This window comes from Octopus sinensis, linkage group LG4 (genome assembly GCF_006345805.1).
Source record: "Octopus sinensis linkage group LG4, ASM634580v1, whole genome shotgun sequence".
NCBI classification, from domain to species: Eukaryota; Metazoa; Mollusca; class Cephalopoda; order Octopoda; family Octopodidae; genus Octopus; species Octopus sinensis.
In genome coordinates this window covers 136,042,061-136,059,268 of record NC_043000.1, presented here as the reverse complement: position 1 = coordinate 136,059,268, position 17,208 = coordinate 136,042,061, and positions in this window count along the sequence as shown.

The following is a 17,208-nucleotide window of genomic DNA, read 5'->3' as shown; positions in this document are numbered from 1 at the left end:
TCATGAAATACCAGCTACAAAAGCTAGGAAATGTGGATGGATTCTTTCTTCTGAATTAGTACAAGTAAAAGACTATGGGGATGTCCCTTCCACTGTTACAAAGACCAGCCAAAGTTAGTCCTAAAAATGCCTGGAATTAAATGAAATACATGGGAAACTGTTTCAGCTGGCATCACTTTATCATAATCAATTACGATCCTTTTGAAATCAAAAGGAATAGGAAAAACTGAAGAAAAATGTCAAGGATCTAAGCTAAAGCAACAAACACACCCTCCAACCAGTTTTCATTGCAAATTTTACTCCTACTTATTTTGTATGAGGGTTTCATCAATACTAACGATGTAGAGAAACCACTCTATTAGAAGGAAATGGAAATTCTTTGACACAAGACATAGCCAATGGCTATATATATATGTATAATATATATATATTTCAAACCATTTCAGAGATGTATTAGTTTGGCACATAATTGGATGTTATTGTTTGTTAGAACTGAAATGGCTATATCGAGGATGAATCTTTCTAAGTAGGTTAAAAACCTAACGCACAACAGAAAATTTCATTTATCTCTAATTCATCTGATGATAAAAGTTTGTCTCATTTCTACATTTTAATTATGCATACAATTTCACTGCAGCCATCAGAAATTAGTTGCTGGCTAGTTTAGTTACCTATACTAGTCATTCTCCAATCATATACCATAGGGTGCCGATAATCTGAAAGTGAGATGTGAGTTTTAAAACTATAACCTAAGGACGTAGAAAACCCATGCTAATGCAAGACTATCTTAAAAAATGTATTAATTATAAATTTGCTTTACAAAAATATGATCAATAAACAAGGAAAACAACGGTCTCTTATGCTTTACTAAAATCTTTAAATTTAACCCTTTACAATTTAAACTGGTTGTGTCAGGCCCAAATATTCCAGCTGTTTTATGTTGAAACTGGGTGGATCCAACTGCTCACAACACTTAGTGTGCTTAGTGTGTCATTCTAAAAATAAACAGTTACATTATTGAAATCTCAAAAGCTATAAGATAATGCATGATTAATTCAAAACAATGTGAATAATTAAGCATTATTATATTTGAGAGAATAATCCGAATGCTAAAGGGTTAATGGAATTTTTTAAAAATTTCAATGAGGAGCACAAACGTAATACTTTTTTTTATTTCTGTTGTGTTATGAAATAAAAGACATTGGGTATTATTAATCAGGAGGCAGCCCTGAGAAGTAATGAAAAATTTATATGAGTACAAGAGACAAAGGATTGTTAGAGGTAATAAATGCATCCATACAGTTCTTTAAGACTTTGTCTCCTGTTTAAACATTAACTATAAAGATACATTAAATGTACTGTTACGATAAACTGAATTGATAGCCACAATCAAAACGATAATGACTATAATAACAACGCCAACATCAACAATAATAATAGTCTCGCAAATAAGTAAATAAAGAAAGAAATATACAAAGCCACACGAAATTTTCTATAAAATTTTTAATTGCTCTAATTTTCCAAAATATTTTCAATTTTTATTGTAATATTTAGTAATCAAAATGTTGTTCCAACTTACCATATCATGTTGATGAAATATGGGAATGTAGTTTCTTAATGATGATCAACCTATCAGCAGTAATTTTTGTTGGTATATTTAAATTTGTTGAAACATAACATGAAGTCATTGAAAATTATTAAATGAGTTTAGTGCCATATATATGTTTACATATATATACATACATATATATATATATATATATATATATATATATATATAATATATATATATATATATATATACATATAATAATAATAATATTAGGAAGTATAACTCCAAACTTACTTAATAGTAGTTTTTCTCTAATTTATATATTATATATACATACATACATATATATATATATATATATATATATATATATATATATATGTATAAATGTGTGTGTGTGCTGGTGGCATGTAAGTAGCACTAACCGATCGTGGCCGCTGCCAGCCTCCCCTGGCACCTGTGCCGGTGGCACGTAAAAAGCACCTACTACACTCACGGAGTGGTTGGTGTTAGGAAGGGCATCCAGCTGTAGAAAGACTGCCAGATCAGACTGGAGCCTGGGGTAGCCTCCTGGCTTCCCAGACCCCAGTCGAACCGTCCAACCCATGCTAGCATGGAAAACGGACGTTAAATGACGACGACGATGATGATGATGATGATGATGATAATACAGAGAGAGAGAGAAAGAGAATGTGGATGTGTATCATCATCATTTAATATCTATTTTCCATGCTGTCATGGGTTGGACAGTTTAACCAGAGCTAGTAAGTCGAGGTACCACACCACGTTCCATTGTCTGTCTTGGCATGGTTTCTCTGGTTGGATGCTCTTCCTAATGCCAACCATTCCACAGAGCATACTGGGTGTTTTAATTAAGTGACACCAGAACCAGTGCTTTTTTATGTGGCACCAGCACCTGCTTCAATTCTGCTGTGGTGGGCGAGTCTACATGAGTACAGCAATGTGCCATATATCTTGATCCTTAGTTATCTTTGTAAGGCTCAGCATCTTGAGATCAGCCTTCAATACTTCATCCCATGTCGTGCTGGGTATCCCTCTTCTACAAGTTCCATCCACTTTAAGTGATTGGTACTTCTGTATACAATTATCTACATCCATTCACATCACATGACCAAACCAGCACAGTCTTCATATGTGTGTGTGTACATATATATATATATATATATATATATTAATTTTTATACTCTGCAGTACTATAGATTCATTTCAACTAATTTTACCAGTTGGCTTCACACACAAAGGCAAAACACTGTCCTGGTGCTCATCAGAAGGGCCACCATACTTTTCATGCCAGCCTTTCAGGTGGGTACCAGGACTTGGTTTTCCCTTAACTCTTGTGTGCTAAACTGATTTAAAATCTGCTGAAATAGATCTGTAAAAACTGTATTGTATAAACATTTAATACACTCACACTAACTGTTTTTTCTGTTTCTTATTTGATTTTATGTCTGTGTGTGTGTGGAAGCACAAGGCCTAGTGGTCAAGATGTTGCACTCACGATCAAAAGGTTTTGATTTTTGGACTAGGCAATGCATTGTATTCTTGAGCAAAGCACTTCATTTCACACCCCGTTCACTCATCTGGCAAAAATGAGTAATCCTGCAACAAACAGCATTCCATCTAGTGGGGAATGTATATACCACAGAATCTGGTAAACCAGCTTTGTGAGTCTATTGCTTTGATCCTTTTTGATATTTCTATCTATCTATCTATCTATCTATCTATCTATCTATCTATCTATCTATCCTATCCTATCCTATTCTATTCTATTCTATCTATCTATCTATCTATCTATCAATCTATCTATCTATCTATCTATCTATCTATCTATCTATCTATCTATCTATCTATCTATCTATCTATACATACATACATACATACATACATACATACATACATACATACATACATACATACATACATACATACATACATACATACATACATACATACATAAATACATACATACATAAATACATACATACATACATACATATATATATAAAATACAAAATGGGACAAGAATGCATAACATCCAGACAGTTAGGTGATACAAAAAAGACAACAAAACATCCAGACAGACGATACAAAGAAAACAAGGATGGGTCATTTGAAGTTTTCTTTCCTCAGTCAAGCACCAGTTTATCCTTGCAATTTCAGCTGATTATTCTTGCATACATACATACAGGCATATTCACACAAACACACGCACAAACACACACATATAGTAGTAGGTACACATCACATTTTTTTTCTTACAATATGCTTCTTCTCAGTTGCAACTGAATAGAGAAACATATCTAAGTATTAGTTTTAGATAGGATCAGAACATCACAAATTTCCAAACAAAATAAGATTGTTTTGAAACCATACTCTTTTACTTGTTTCAGTCATTTGACTATGGCCATGCTGGAGCACTGCTTTTAGTTGAGCAAATCGATCCTAAGACATATTCTTTGTAAGCCTAGTACTTATTCTATTGGTCTCTTTTGCCAAACTGCTAAGTTACGGGGATGTAAGCACACCAGCATCGGTTGTCAAGTGATGTTGGGGGGTACAAACACAGACACACAAACATATACACACATACATACATACATACATATATATATATATATATATATATATATATATATATATATATATATATATATACATACATACATACATATATACATACATACATACACACTCACACACATATATATATATATATCTGATGGGCTTCTTTCAGTTTCCATCTACCAAATCCACTTACATGGCTTTGGTCGACCTGAGGCTATAGTAGAAGACACTTGCTCAAGGTACCATGCAGTGGGACTGAACCCGGAACCATGTGGTTGGTAAGCAAGCAACTTACCGCACAGCCACTCCTACACCTAAAATTGATGAAAGACCTTAATCGATTTTCAAACCTTATTGGGTTCTCATTAGGAAGATCTACATCATTCTGACAGTCTCTATATTTATATTCTCAAAATTTTATTAACTGTAGTTTAGAAACACATAAAAATGAAAATTTACTGCCTGCCACCTTAGCAGCTGTTGAAAATTACAAATATTTCAGAAGGTTGCCAACCATAACAAGAACGTCTGTTAGATTAATCACTGACCGTTGTGCACGTATCAATCACACATCAGTTACTGTGGAAAATTTCCTGTTGGGTGATTTCATCTTCAGTTAAGATATATAAAATCAGACGAAGCAGGAATTTCTCACTTTTTGTTAATACATAGCTTAGGCAGTGTTTTCACCTACTAAACATGAGAATTGCTCTAAACACAAAAATTATCAAATATTAGATGGTACATAAATCCAGGCAAGTGTAAGGATGGTTGATTCTGATAAAACCCTATGGAGGAGGTACCTAAGGACTCCACCCCTCTGACCCTCACAGGAACAGCATGGTCTGTAAAAGGATAGAATTGGATGCATATAAATTCATTCTAGTGTTTTGTTTATCTTTTTCTTTCTTTTCATTTTAGTTACCATTGGAGAAAGGATCAGCGCTCATGGCTTTCACTTATTGTGGGAGACAGGAAAGATTGGTGTCCTTTACTTTTCACTTAAATTGTTGAAGTTTGATAAATGAAGGAAAGACATGTGCTGGAAGAGAATTCCTGGGAGCTGACACTCTGAAAAGAAAGGAATGGTCATTTTTTTCAACTTTCACTGAGGCTTGGGGAATTTGGACACAAAGTGGATGATGATCAGAGGATAAATGAATGAGACAAACTTGTTTGAGTTTGGGTAGCATGAGATAAATAAAACTGTTTTTCATCACAGATTTACTCAATTAAAGTTGACCAAGTACAAAGCATCAATAATCACATATAGGGGACATGAAATAAATAGCAACATAGTGTGAACTGAGCCTCCTCTTCTTCAGAAAAAAACAAAGAGCCTAATGAGAGATGTAAAACTTTCTTGTAAGAACCTCTAAGTTACCTTTTGGCAGAAACACTAGCGTGCAGGGTGAAATGCATAGTGGTATTTCGTCTGTCGTTACATTCTGAGTTCAAATTCCGCCGAGGTCGACTTTGCCTTTTCATCCTTTCAGGGTCGATAAATAAAGTACCAGTTTTGCACTGGGGTCGATGTAATCGACTTAATCCCTTTGTATGTCCTTGTTTGTCCCCTCTATGTTTAGCCCCTTGTGGGCAGTAAAGAAATATATATTACCATCAAATCAATGTAGAAGCTTTTCATGTGTACAGAAAGTTTTCAGCATTATTCCCATTTTACAGTAAAATTTTCACTTGTTAGAAATATTCAATTTGTTTAATAAATACTGCGATCAGAAATGCAGGCATTTTTGTGTTGATAATACAGTAAAAAGGAATTTGAATGGGACAGGAAAGAATTTTCCTGTTCCAATAAGTATTGTATATACTGCATATATTGCAGTTATTACTGCATGGAGCAAATCAGTACATGTTCCAAGTTGCCCTATTGTCACAAGTACACATGCACTTCCAGCACTTACATCAGAAAATGTAGAAGTACTAAATATCAGAATGAGGTTAAGAGTTTGGTCTTTGAATACGTGAATTGACTTTGCTTACAGATATTCCATTCTTGACAGAGAATGACAGTGCAGACACAGACCGGATGTATCATTTTCCTAAGAGACATGAGAGCAATAAATGTAGGGGTAGGAGATTATTTTTGTGAATTGCAATGAAGAAATAGATGCAGTATTATGTTGCACAGATTGATGAAATGAACAAAGATGATGAGGTATGAATAAAATCTTGAAATAGGTTCCAAGCAATCATATTGTGCACCCCAAATTTACAATCCCAGATGATGTTGAAATATACATAAATGAACGAGAAGACATCGTTTTTATTCTGTATTGTCATCGTAGACGTGTGTTTCCTGTTAATCTATCAGCCTACATATCAGAACAAATACAAGGACATGATGTCGACCAAAAGGCGACAAGCCAAAATGACAATCATGCCTAGTTGAAGTTACCTGGTAAAATACATCATTGGATTTGAAACTGAATGAAATTTAACTTATTTCAAAATAATTCTTGAATTGTCCTATAAATAATGATGCGTTTCAATTTGTACCATTACATGTTTTCTACAAAACCTATTGTGGAATAAGTTTGAACTTTAGACATGCTTGTTACATTTGTTGTTCACAAATTGTAGTTGTGATACCTGTGCCAGTGGCACGTAAAAAGCACCATCCAAACGTGGCTGATGCCAGCGTCACCTTGACTGGCTTCCGTGCTGGTGGCATGTAAAAACCACCAACCGATCGTGGCCATTGCTAGCCTCCCCTGGCACATAAAAAGCACCCACTACACTCACAGAGTGGTTGGCGTTAGGAAGAGCATCCAGCTGTAGAAACACTGCCAGATCAGACTGGAGCCTGGTGCAGTCTCCAGGCTTCCCAGACCCCAGTCGAACCATCCAACCCATGCTAGCATGGAAAACGGACGTTAAACGATGATGATGATGTACAAATGTATATCTATAAAATAAAAGATATTTCAGAGTATCAAAGTAGCCACATATGAAAATAATTTAGTAGATTTATCTGTATAATCATATACTGAAAATGTGTTCTTAACAACCTCCATTTTCCTCTACAAAATTTCCTATATTCTTCTGAATATCTTTTTTGAATTGTACTAATTTGTAACTAAAGTCACAACAGAATTACACCTATGACCACTAGTGCAGTGGATAGCCAAGTTAAGCTCCTGGTAATATATTACATGTCAAAATGTTACTGTATCAAGTATCACAAAAATCACTGAACTCCAGAAAGCTGTTTTCATTGATATGTATTATAGACAACCCACTTCTATACCACCACCACCACCACCACCACCACACATGCACACATGTGATTATGCCTATCACTTATAATATAGTACTGTGATGTCTGCAATTCGATATATTTTTTTCTAGATAGCGATGGGAGACAACCTGGTAACTACTACAGTTGACATCCCCTCTAATTGGCAAAGCTTATGATATACCATAAACACATAATTAACAGACAAACACTTGATATATAACTCTGCTCTTTAAATATGGTTATATGCTTCAGTATTTTATGTACTTACAGTATGTATCTTCCCATTAGGTATCTATTTTCCACCTCCTTCGCTATCTTTCTCTCTCTCTCTCTCTGTCATTATCTCTCTTTCATTTGTAGAGTCTCTTTCTTCTTCCCACCTCATTTTTTTTTTATTTCTCCTCAGCAGCATATATTTCAGTAACACTATTTCTCTCTCTTTAGTTATATCCTTCAATCCATTCCTTCATTTGCTTCATCTGCTTTTCCCATTCTTTTTTTTTTTTTTAACACATTCTTATTTTCAGTTCCTAAAACTTTTATACACTCTGCACGCATTGCTCTCCCTTCCCACCACCACCACCACCACCACATATAATACATAACCCAAATACAGTAGATATGATATATATGTGCATGTGGTGGTATATGAATTTTTCTTTTATTTTTATATATGCATGTATAACTATGTATGCATTGACCTGAAGTGATTCGAAATGAACTCACCAATGTGGAAGGATCAGCAAAGAGTCTGAACACTATCAAACAACCTCAGAATTTGTAAGTTAAATAAATGTAACAGCAACATCAGTGGAGGTGCAATGGCCCAGTGGTTAGGGCAGCGGACTCACAGTTGTAAGAAAACGGTTTCGATCCCTGGTCCAGGCATTGGGAGTGTTTATTGAGCAAAAACACCTTAGCTTCACAAGGCTCCAGCAGTGTGGTGGGGGTGAACCCCGCTGTACTCTTTCACCACAACTTTCTCTCACTCTTTCTTCCTACTTCTTCCACAAAGTAGAGGAACCATGGTGTAACCTACTATGGTGTGGTAAACTTTCAGACCCTAGTCTAGATTGCGAATCCTCTGTACCCCAGGATGGTTCAGATCTCCACCCATTAAAAGCCACCATTTACAGAATGAGGATAACAACGTAGCTTTTGCGCTCATGCAACCACCAGTCTATTGTGTGTGGTGGGTGGATCTTCAAGTTGCCACACGCATTCTTAGTAGCTTAGAGTAGGCTCGAATTAGAAACTATTCTTTGTGGCTAATGGCGTGGGTCCTGATTGGAAGAAGAAGACAGCAACATCATTGTTTTAACTTCCTTTGACTTCCACTACTCCTCTCATTCATTTGTTATTTCATCTTCGACACATTACACTCACAAATGTTGTTTAACTTTTTATATAATTGTGAATAATTGTAATCAACTTTTGCTGCATATATGAGTGTAAATAGGATACATAATACACATACACACACGAACATACAACTGTGTGTATATATATGTGTGTGTATATGTGTGTGCAAAATTTAAGGTTTATCTTTTTAATGAGCATAAAATTTGATAAAGTGGTAAATACATAGGTTTCAATCAGTCTGCAGACAGAAAAATTGTATCTAAGACGGTAGTTTCTGATTTTGCTTGGCCTTGATCAAAGTGATTGATAGTTTATAGTTACTTATGATATTTACAAATTCAAACAGAGCTCGGCTGATCTAATTTTCAAAAATAGTGCATATGTTGACAGTAGGAGTAGCTTGCTTACAAACCACATGGTTCTGGGTTCAGTCCCACTGCGAGGCACCTTGGGGAAGTGTCGTCTACTATGGCCTCGGGCCAACCAAAGCCTTGGTAGACAAAAATTGAAAGAAGCTTGTCGTATACATGTTTGTATATATATATATATATATATAATATATATATATATATATATATATATATGTATATATAATATGAAGTTATATCTTGAGATTGCTAGTAATGACATGTAGACTGGAGGAGGGAGTACTTATTCTAGCTTCAAAGTTTCAAAGGTCAAAGGGTACAACATCAAAAGCAGTTATGATAAAACACGAAAATAAACAGAACAACAGTTTTCCCACAAATCACCATTGTCCACATTGTGGTTTCTCAGCCAGACCATATGCTGGTTTAATAAGCCATACTCATGCTTATATCCATATTGCTTTTGGTGACCAGAGGAGTCACCAGGTGAAGTGAAGGAATTGGACAACAACATGCAGTTTAATGCAGGTAAGTTCCAGGCCCTGCGCTACCGGCACACAAAGGTAAATGACGTGCAGACTGGATACACTGGCCCAGGAAGAATTGCAATCCCTGAGTCAAAATCAGTGCGTGACCTAGGCATTGACATGAGCAATGATGCATTATTCCAAGTGCATATTACTAATCTGGTGATAAAATGCAGATGGCTAGCTGGATGGATTCTCCGAACTTTCAGAACAAGAGAGAAGGAGACACTGATGGTCCTCTGGAAAACATTCGCCCTCAGCCACTTGGACTACTGCTCCCAACTATGGTCACCACACAATATAAAACTAACAGCAGAACTCGAAGCAATTCAGAGAAGCTACACGAAGAAGATCGTCTCAATGCAAAATATCAGCTACTGGGAAAGACTGAAAGTATTAAACCTCTTCTCCCTAGAGCGGAGGCGGGAAAGATATGTGGTGATATAAATCTGGAAAATCCTGGAGTGTCTTGTCCCAAACTTTGGAATTCAAATTTACCCCAACTGCAGAACAGGGTGACACTGCATGGTGCCAAAGATTCCAACATCACCATCAAAATACAGGACCAGATACTGCAACAGCTTGGGTTTCAGAGGACTACAGCTCTTTAACATCCTCCCTAAATGCCTGAGAGACTTACATGGTGTGGATGTGGGTTTCTTTAAAACTATACTGGATCTTCTCTTGTCGGGAGTCCCAGATGAACCTACCTCACGACAGGAGACGCAGATGTGGGCAGCAGCATCGAACTCCCTTGTTGATCAAGTGCCACGTATCAGAGGTGGATTCACATATTAGTGTAGCTCATTCAGCGGTTGTGACCCAGCATGGCCGCGGCCTTCGGGCTAAAACATTTTTAAGGATTTAAGGATTGGTGAATGGTAGTAATAGTAATGTGAGTGTGTTGTTGATCGTCCATTTGGTTGGATTTCTTTTTTTGTCTTCTCGCTAAACTGCTATACATTGTCTTTGATAGGATAGTCTGTCATGTACGTATGTATGTATGTATGTATGTATGTATGTATGTATGTATGCATGCATGTATGTATGTATGTATGTGTATATGTAGGTATGTATGCATACCTACATATATGCATTTATACATAATAGCCCCATGAGAAATGGAAGAGATAACTGCCAAATATAAAGAATACTTGGCAAATATATTTACATCATATTTCTTATAGTTTCATGACAAATAGCTATAAAGAAAAATTGGTATCAACTGTCAATTGAGCTATATGTTAAAGATTATCAGTTTTCTGTGAATTCATTGAAGTAAACCAGTCTTCACCTGATTATATTAAAGTATAATGCCATGATATGGTTCATTACAAAGGTATTTGAGTTCTCAAGTTGCACTGACTAGTGAAAGCGGTCTTAACGTCAGTGCCACATTTGTCTTTGAAGAACATTACCCAGTAAAGCAAAGACATAATTATAAACTATATCTGAGAGGTAAGAAAGTGCTTTGTGGCTACATCTGTATTTGTATGTCTTTAAATGAAGTATCTTTGGAATGAAATTTGTAGTTTTCTCCTACCTACATTTGTTGATCTAGACTGAATTACCTTGGTTTGGCAGCTTAGTAACTAAATCTACTGCCTCTTTAATTCTTATGTAGATAGATGATGACCACATCATTTGTTTATCATATGGAACTTAAGAAACCATAATAGAATTCTACCAACATCTACAGATATTTTTGTTTTTTCTCAACAAATCCGTTTATTTCGCTATGTTTTTTTTTTTGCCTTGTTTTTCTTTTACAATGAATAATCTTATTGAAAAACATTTTAAAATTCAAATCCTAATGTCAATAAAAGCTATTTAGGTTTTTGTATGCCATCATCATTATCATCATCATCATTGTCCTCATCACTATCATCATCATCATCAACATCATGAGAATCATCTTTGGTTTAATTTCTGTCATACCCCACTCCACACACACATACACACACGCCCATTAACATATTTTGATAATGCTTTGGCAGTTGTCAATAAAATGACCGTTTCTAAAGAATTTTGTTTTTAGTGGCCAAGGTGTTTATTCAGTATTTTGACAGCCAAATTAATCTCTCAAATAACATAATTTCCTATGACAATACGACTATCCATATGACAGATATAGTTTTGCCCAATCTCAGAAAGAAACTATAAATAAGTACTTTACAAAGAGAATGAACAGACTTTAAAATTTTGACCATTTTATTCTTTTACATCTTACTTCTGTGCAGACAGATATTGTTTTACCTCTGACATCACCAAATATTTTACTGAGTTTAGGCAAATATATTATTTTGACTGTAGCAAGATTTGAAGTCTGTTCTCTATACAATACATGTTACTTTATTTTATCTTTTATCTATTAGTGAGCGGAATAAAGGAAATAAGACAGACAGAAGGAAAGAAGAAAATAACCCTTAGACCACACACCTAGCATGAATTCTTAGAACAAAGTGAACTCCACTAAAGGTACCTAAGAACCAGTTGTGCAAAATATTAACGAAGTTTCTGGGTTGCTATTATATTAGACTACTAGTTTTATTATGCAAGTATCTTCAGGCATTATATTGCATATCTCAATGGAGCATGTGCCACAATTCAATAAGAACTGAGAAATATCTGGTAATTTATTTATTTCATTTTATATCATTTTTCTATATATTAGCAAGCAATAAAATTATTAGTTACCGGTTTCCAATGAGTCAATCACAAGAGTGAATGATAAAGAAGTACAGTCTTTGTTTTTTATTTTTTAATTGTGGGTTGGGGTGGTCTTGCCCATCCTTAACTCATACACACATATTCTCCCCATATATATATATATATATATATGTATATATATATGTACATTCAAAATGTGACCACCTGTGTATCATTGGCAATTTTTTTGCTCTGTCTTCTCTTCCTTGGATCTTTTTTTTTCCTATGTTTCTGACGAAGAGCTCTGCTCGAAACATTAAATCCTCTTTCTTTCTTTCCTTTCCTGAGCATCCAATAACACTATACATGTTCCACGTACTCGTGTTGTTGTGTTTTCACATTTGGATTAATTTTATATATATATATATATATAATATTAGGGAGTAAATCCAAACTTACAGGGAAAATTTTAATTTAAATATTCTAAATTTTGAATTTTATATTATATTTTTTATTAATTAATTTTATTTCTTTGTATTGGTTTATGATTTTCACTGTTTGATTTGCCTAATAGTGGTTTTATCTCTAATTTAATATAATATATATATACTTTATTTAAAAGCAGCAGAAATATAACAAAAGCTGTTACTCAGAGTTTAACATTCCCATTCATTGGACAGTTTTGTTAAAATAGAATCTGTCCGATGAACGGGAACATGAAACTCTGAGTAACAGCTTTTCTTATATTTCTGCTGCTTTTAAATAAAGCATATTACTCTACCTCTGGTATTTGAGTACTCTTTTTTCCACCTTGTTTCACATTTATGTGCTTACTCCGGTATATATATATATATATATATATTGTAAGTTCAGTAAAAATTTAGATTCAGTTGAATATGGTACTTAAGTTAAAGGCACCAGAATTTGGTATGGTATTATCCATATAATTCAAAATGGGGCAATTATAATCAAAATAAGCAACAAGGATATCTAGAGGTAATGCAGTATGATCGTTTAATGCGACTCCATTTAACTATAAAAATGAATCTTTTGAATTTAACTAAATTCTATATTTTTATGCAGCTGAAGATTGCTCTACATTTTAAAACTGACGTAATACTTGCATTGTTCAATTAAATGGAGTCACATGAAACAATCTTACTGCATTACCTCTGGATATCCTTGTTGCTTATTTTGATTATATATATATATATATATATATATATATAATATATATATCATCATCATCATCATCATTTAACGTCCATTGTCCATGCTGGCATGGGTTGGACAGTTTGACCAGGGCTGGTAAGCTGGAAGGCTGCGTCAGGGTCCAGTCTGATTTGGCATAGTTTTCTATGGCTGAATGCCCTTCCTAACGCCAACCACTCTGAGAGTGTAATCGGTACCTTCATGTACCATCAGCACGGGTGCCATTTGAATGACTCCAGTATCTGCCATGAATGTGATTTTGCTTGGCTTGATGGGTCTGCTTGATGGGCACAACATAATGCCAAAGGTTTCAGTCATTGCCTCTCTGAGGCCCAACACTTGAAACAAACTCAATCACTTTGCCTCTGTCAGGCCCAATGCTTGAAAGGTGCTTTTTACATGCCTCCAGCATGGGTGACAGTTACCTGACAACAGCATCAGCCATGACTACGATTTCACTTGGCTTGATGGGTCTTCTAAAGCACAGCATATCACCAAAGGTCTTGGTCACTAGTCATTGCCACTGTAAGGTTCAAAGTTCAAAGATCATACAAAACAATAAATTTGGAATACAAAACAATAAAAATTTTCAAAGATATGAAGAAAATATCAATTTTCAAATGATACCAAAATATGTACACCCTAAAGGATTATTTGCTATATTCAATATTTGGTGTGACTGCCCTTGCTTTCAATATCTGCATTAAGTCTTCTGGGCATTGAGTTGACCAAACTTTTGCATATAACCGATGAGATCGATTATAAGCAAATCGGTCATCTTGAATCATGTCTTTCATCAGTGTTATATTGCATTGTTTTTTCTTCTCAACTTTTCTTATCAAAACACCTTGCAGATTGTTCTATTCGGTTTAAATCAGGTGACATGGTAGCCCAAGGCAATACCTTTACATTTTTCATCTGATAAAAACTTAGTTATCATCTTTGGAGTGTGTTTAGAATGATTTTCATGATGGAACAGGGAATGCCTTCCTAATTCCTTGATGCTTTTCAACATTGTTTTCTGCAATATGTCACAATAATTGTTCTCTCAATAAATGTCAGTCCTCATACACCAGCCACACTCATGCCTCCCCAAAGCATAACACTTCTGCTGCTGTGTTTCACAGCAGGCATTATGCACTTGTTGCTATTATCTTCACCTGGTCATCGCCTATCTCCTTTAATACCATCTGACCCAAACAAATTGATCTTAGTCTCATCAGAAAAAAAAAGTTTTATTCCAAAACTCCTTCCCCTTACTCACATATGTTGTGACAAAAGAAAAAGAACTTAATTTATGCCTGGTAATGAGGAGAGGCTTCCTACAAAGAATGCGTCCATGAAGACCGCACTGGTTCAAACTTATGTGAACTGTTTGGATGGATACACTCTCTCCACTAACAGAACACACTTCATGGGCCAAAGATGAAGTGGTATGACGCCTGTTGTCCACCATGCAATGTTGGATGTGGCGAATATCATGTGCACTTAAAGCAGAAGGACGACCTGGATGATGTTTACTGTTTAGGTGTCCAGTATCTTTGTACTTCTGAACTACTTTACACTAATATGTATTTGCTAATTAACTTGTAACCTAAATTATTCTTGTGCAAACTAAAAATAATTTTCTTCAAATCTTCAGACAATTCTTTTCCATTTGGTGCCATTTTAATTATAATGAAGAAGATTCTCACCACGGTACACAAATCAGAATTCCTGCAGATGCAATAACAATGACCGGTGCAAAAATGTCAGGAGAAATAATATATTAGAATTGAAATTATCAGCAATATTTGAATTTAGTAAAAAAAGTGGATAAAATATAGAATATAGCAAATTTCCTTTAGGGTGTACATATTTTTGTAATGTTTGAAAATTAATATTTCGTTCATATCTTTGAAAATATTTATTGTTTTGTGCTCTAACTTTGTATAATGTTTGCACATATAATGTATTTTATTCAGTATAAATTTCGTTTGATTTCTTTTGATACTATCAGGGTAATGGCAATTTTACTGAAATTTTTTAGGAGTGTACATACTTCTGTGAGATACTCAATGTATTCATATATATATATATATATTATATATATATATATATATATTATATATATATATATATATATATTGTAATATTTCGGAATGGTCATTTTGCCAGTGTAGCCAATAAAAACACACGCACTATATATTTGGTGTTATTTTGCTTCAGTGTTATTTATTTTTTACATTAATCTTAATCTTATTTCGGCCCGAGTTCTTTCGTCACACTCCTGTGACTGCATCAGTGGTCCTTTGTTTTCTTCTTTCTTATTTGTGTCTCTCCTTACTAACCGTCAGCCATTTAGTAAGGAGAGACACAAATAAGAAAGAAGAAAACAAAGGACCACTGATGCGGTCACAGGAGTGTGACGAAAGAACTCTGGCCGAAATAAGATTAAGATTAATGTAAAAAATAAATAACACTGAAGCAAAATAACACCAAATATATAGTGCGTGTGTTTTTATTGGCTAAACTGGCAAAATGACCATTCCGAAATATAACAATATCTGTTTCAACACACGACTTCACATAAAATATCTTGCACAACAAATATTTAAATGTATATATATATATATATATATATATATATATATATATATATATATATATATAGGTGCAGGTGTGGCTGTGTGTTAAGGAGCTTGCTTCCCAACCACAATGTCCCAGGTTAAGTCCTGCTGTGTGAAACTTTGGGCTAGTGTCTTCTACTATAGCCTCAGGCTGAACAAAGCCTTGTGAATGGATTTGGTAGATGGAAATTGACAGAAGCCCATCGTATATATGTGTGTGTGTATGTGTGCATATAATTATCTATGTGTGTGTGTGTGTGTGTCTTTGTGTCACCATTACTGCTTGATAACAAGTGTTGGTGTGTTTACATCCCTATAATTTAATGGTTCAGCAATAGAAACTCATAGAATAAGTACTAGGATTTAAAAATAAGTCCTGAGGTCGATTGTTTGACTTAAACCCCTCAAGGTAGTGCTCCAGTGTGGTCGAGGTCAAACAACCAAAACAAATAAAAAGAATAAAAAAACATATAAAATAGTCCAACACAAGCCAGCATGGAAAGTGGATGTTAAATATTGATGATGATGATGATGAAATATATATATATATATGCATGTATGTCATTGTTCAGTTTTATTTCAAGATTTTTTGCAATAGAGAAAGAGCTGGTTCCTAACCTAAATTCAAGTCTCCTTTATTGGAATTTCAATATCAGCAACAGGGTATTTTTGTTTGTATGTATGTATGCATATGTCAGATTTGTATGTTTTGCTCTTTGTGTGTATTTTCATGCATATAGTTGCATATCTAGACATGGTCATATATATTTAAATGATAAACTTCTGGAAAGTTTTACAGATTTTTACAGTTCGAGTGATGGATTGGATCTGTAGTCTTCAAATTAGCTTTCTCCTTTCTGGTTTTGAAAAGCCTAATTTCTCAAGATTGGTATTTAGGCAGTGTGTTAGATATCCCAGGGCCCCAATGAATGCATGTATGTCTATATGTTTTTGTATGTATGTGTGTATATGTGTATTCCTTTGTCTTGATATCATGTGATGGTTGTAAACAAGTGACACCATCATACATACACTATTGTTGATTTCCAGTTCTTCATGAAAAACCTATCTGAACATGGTGAAA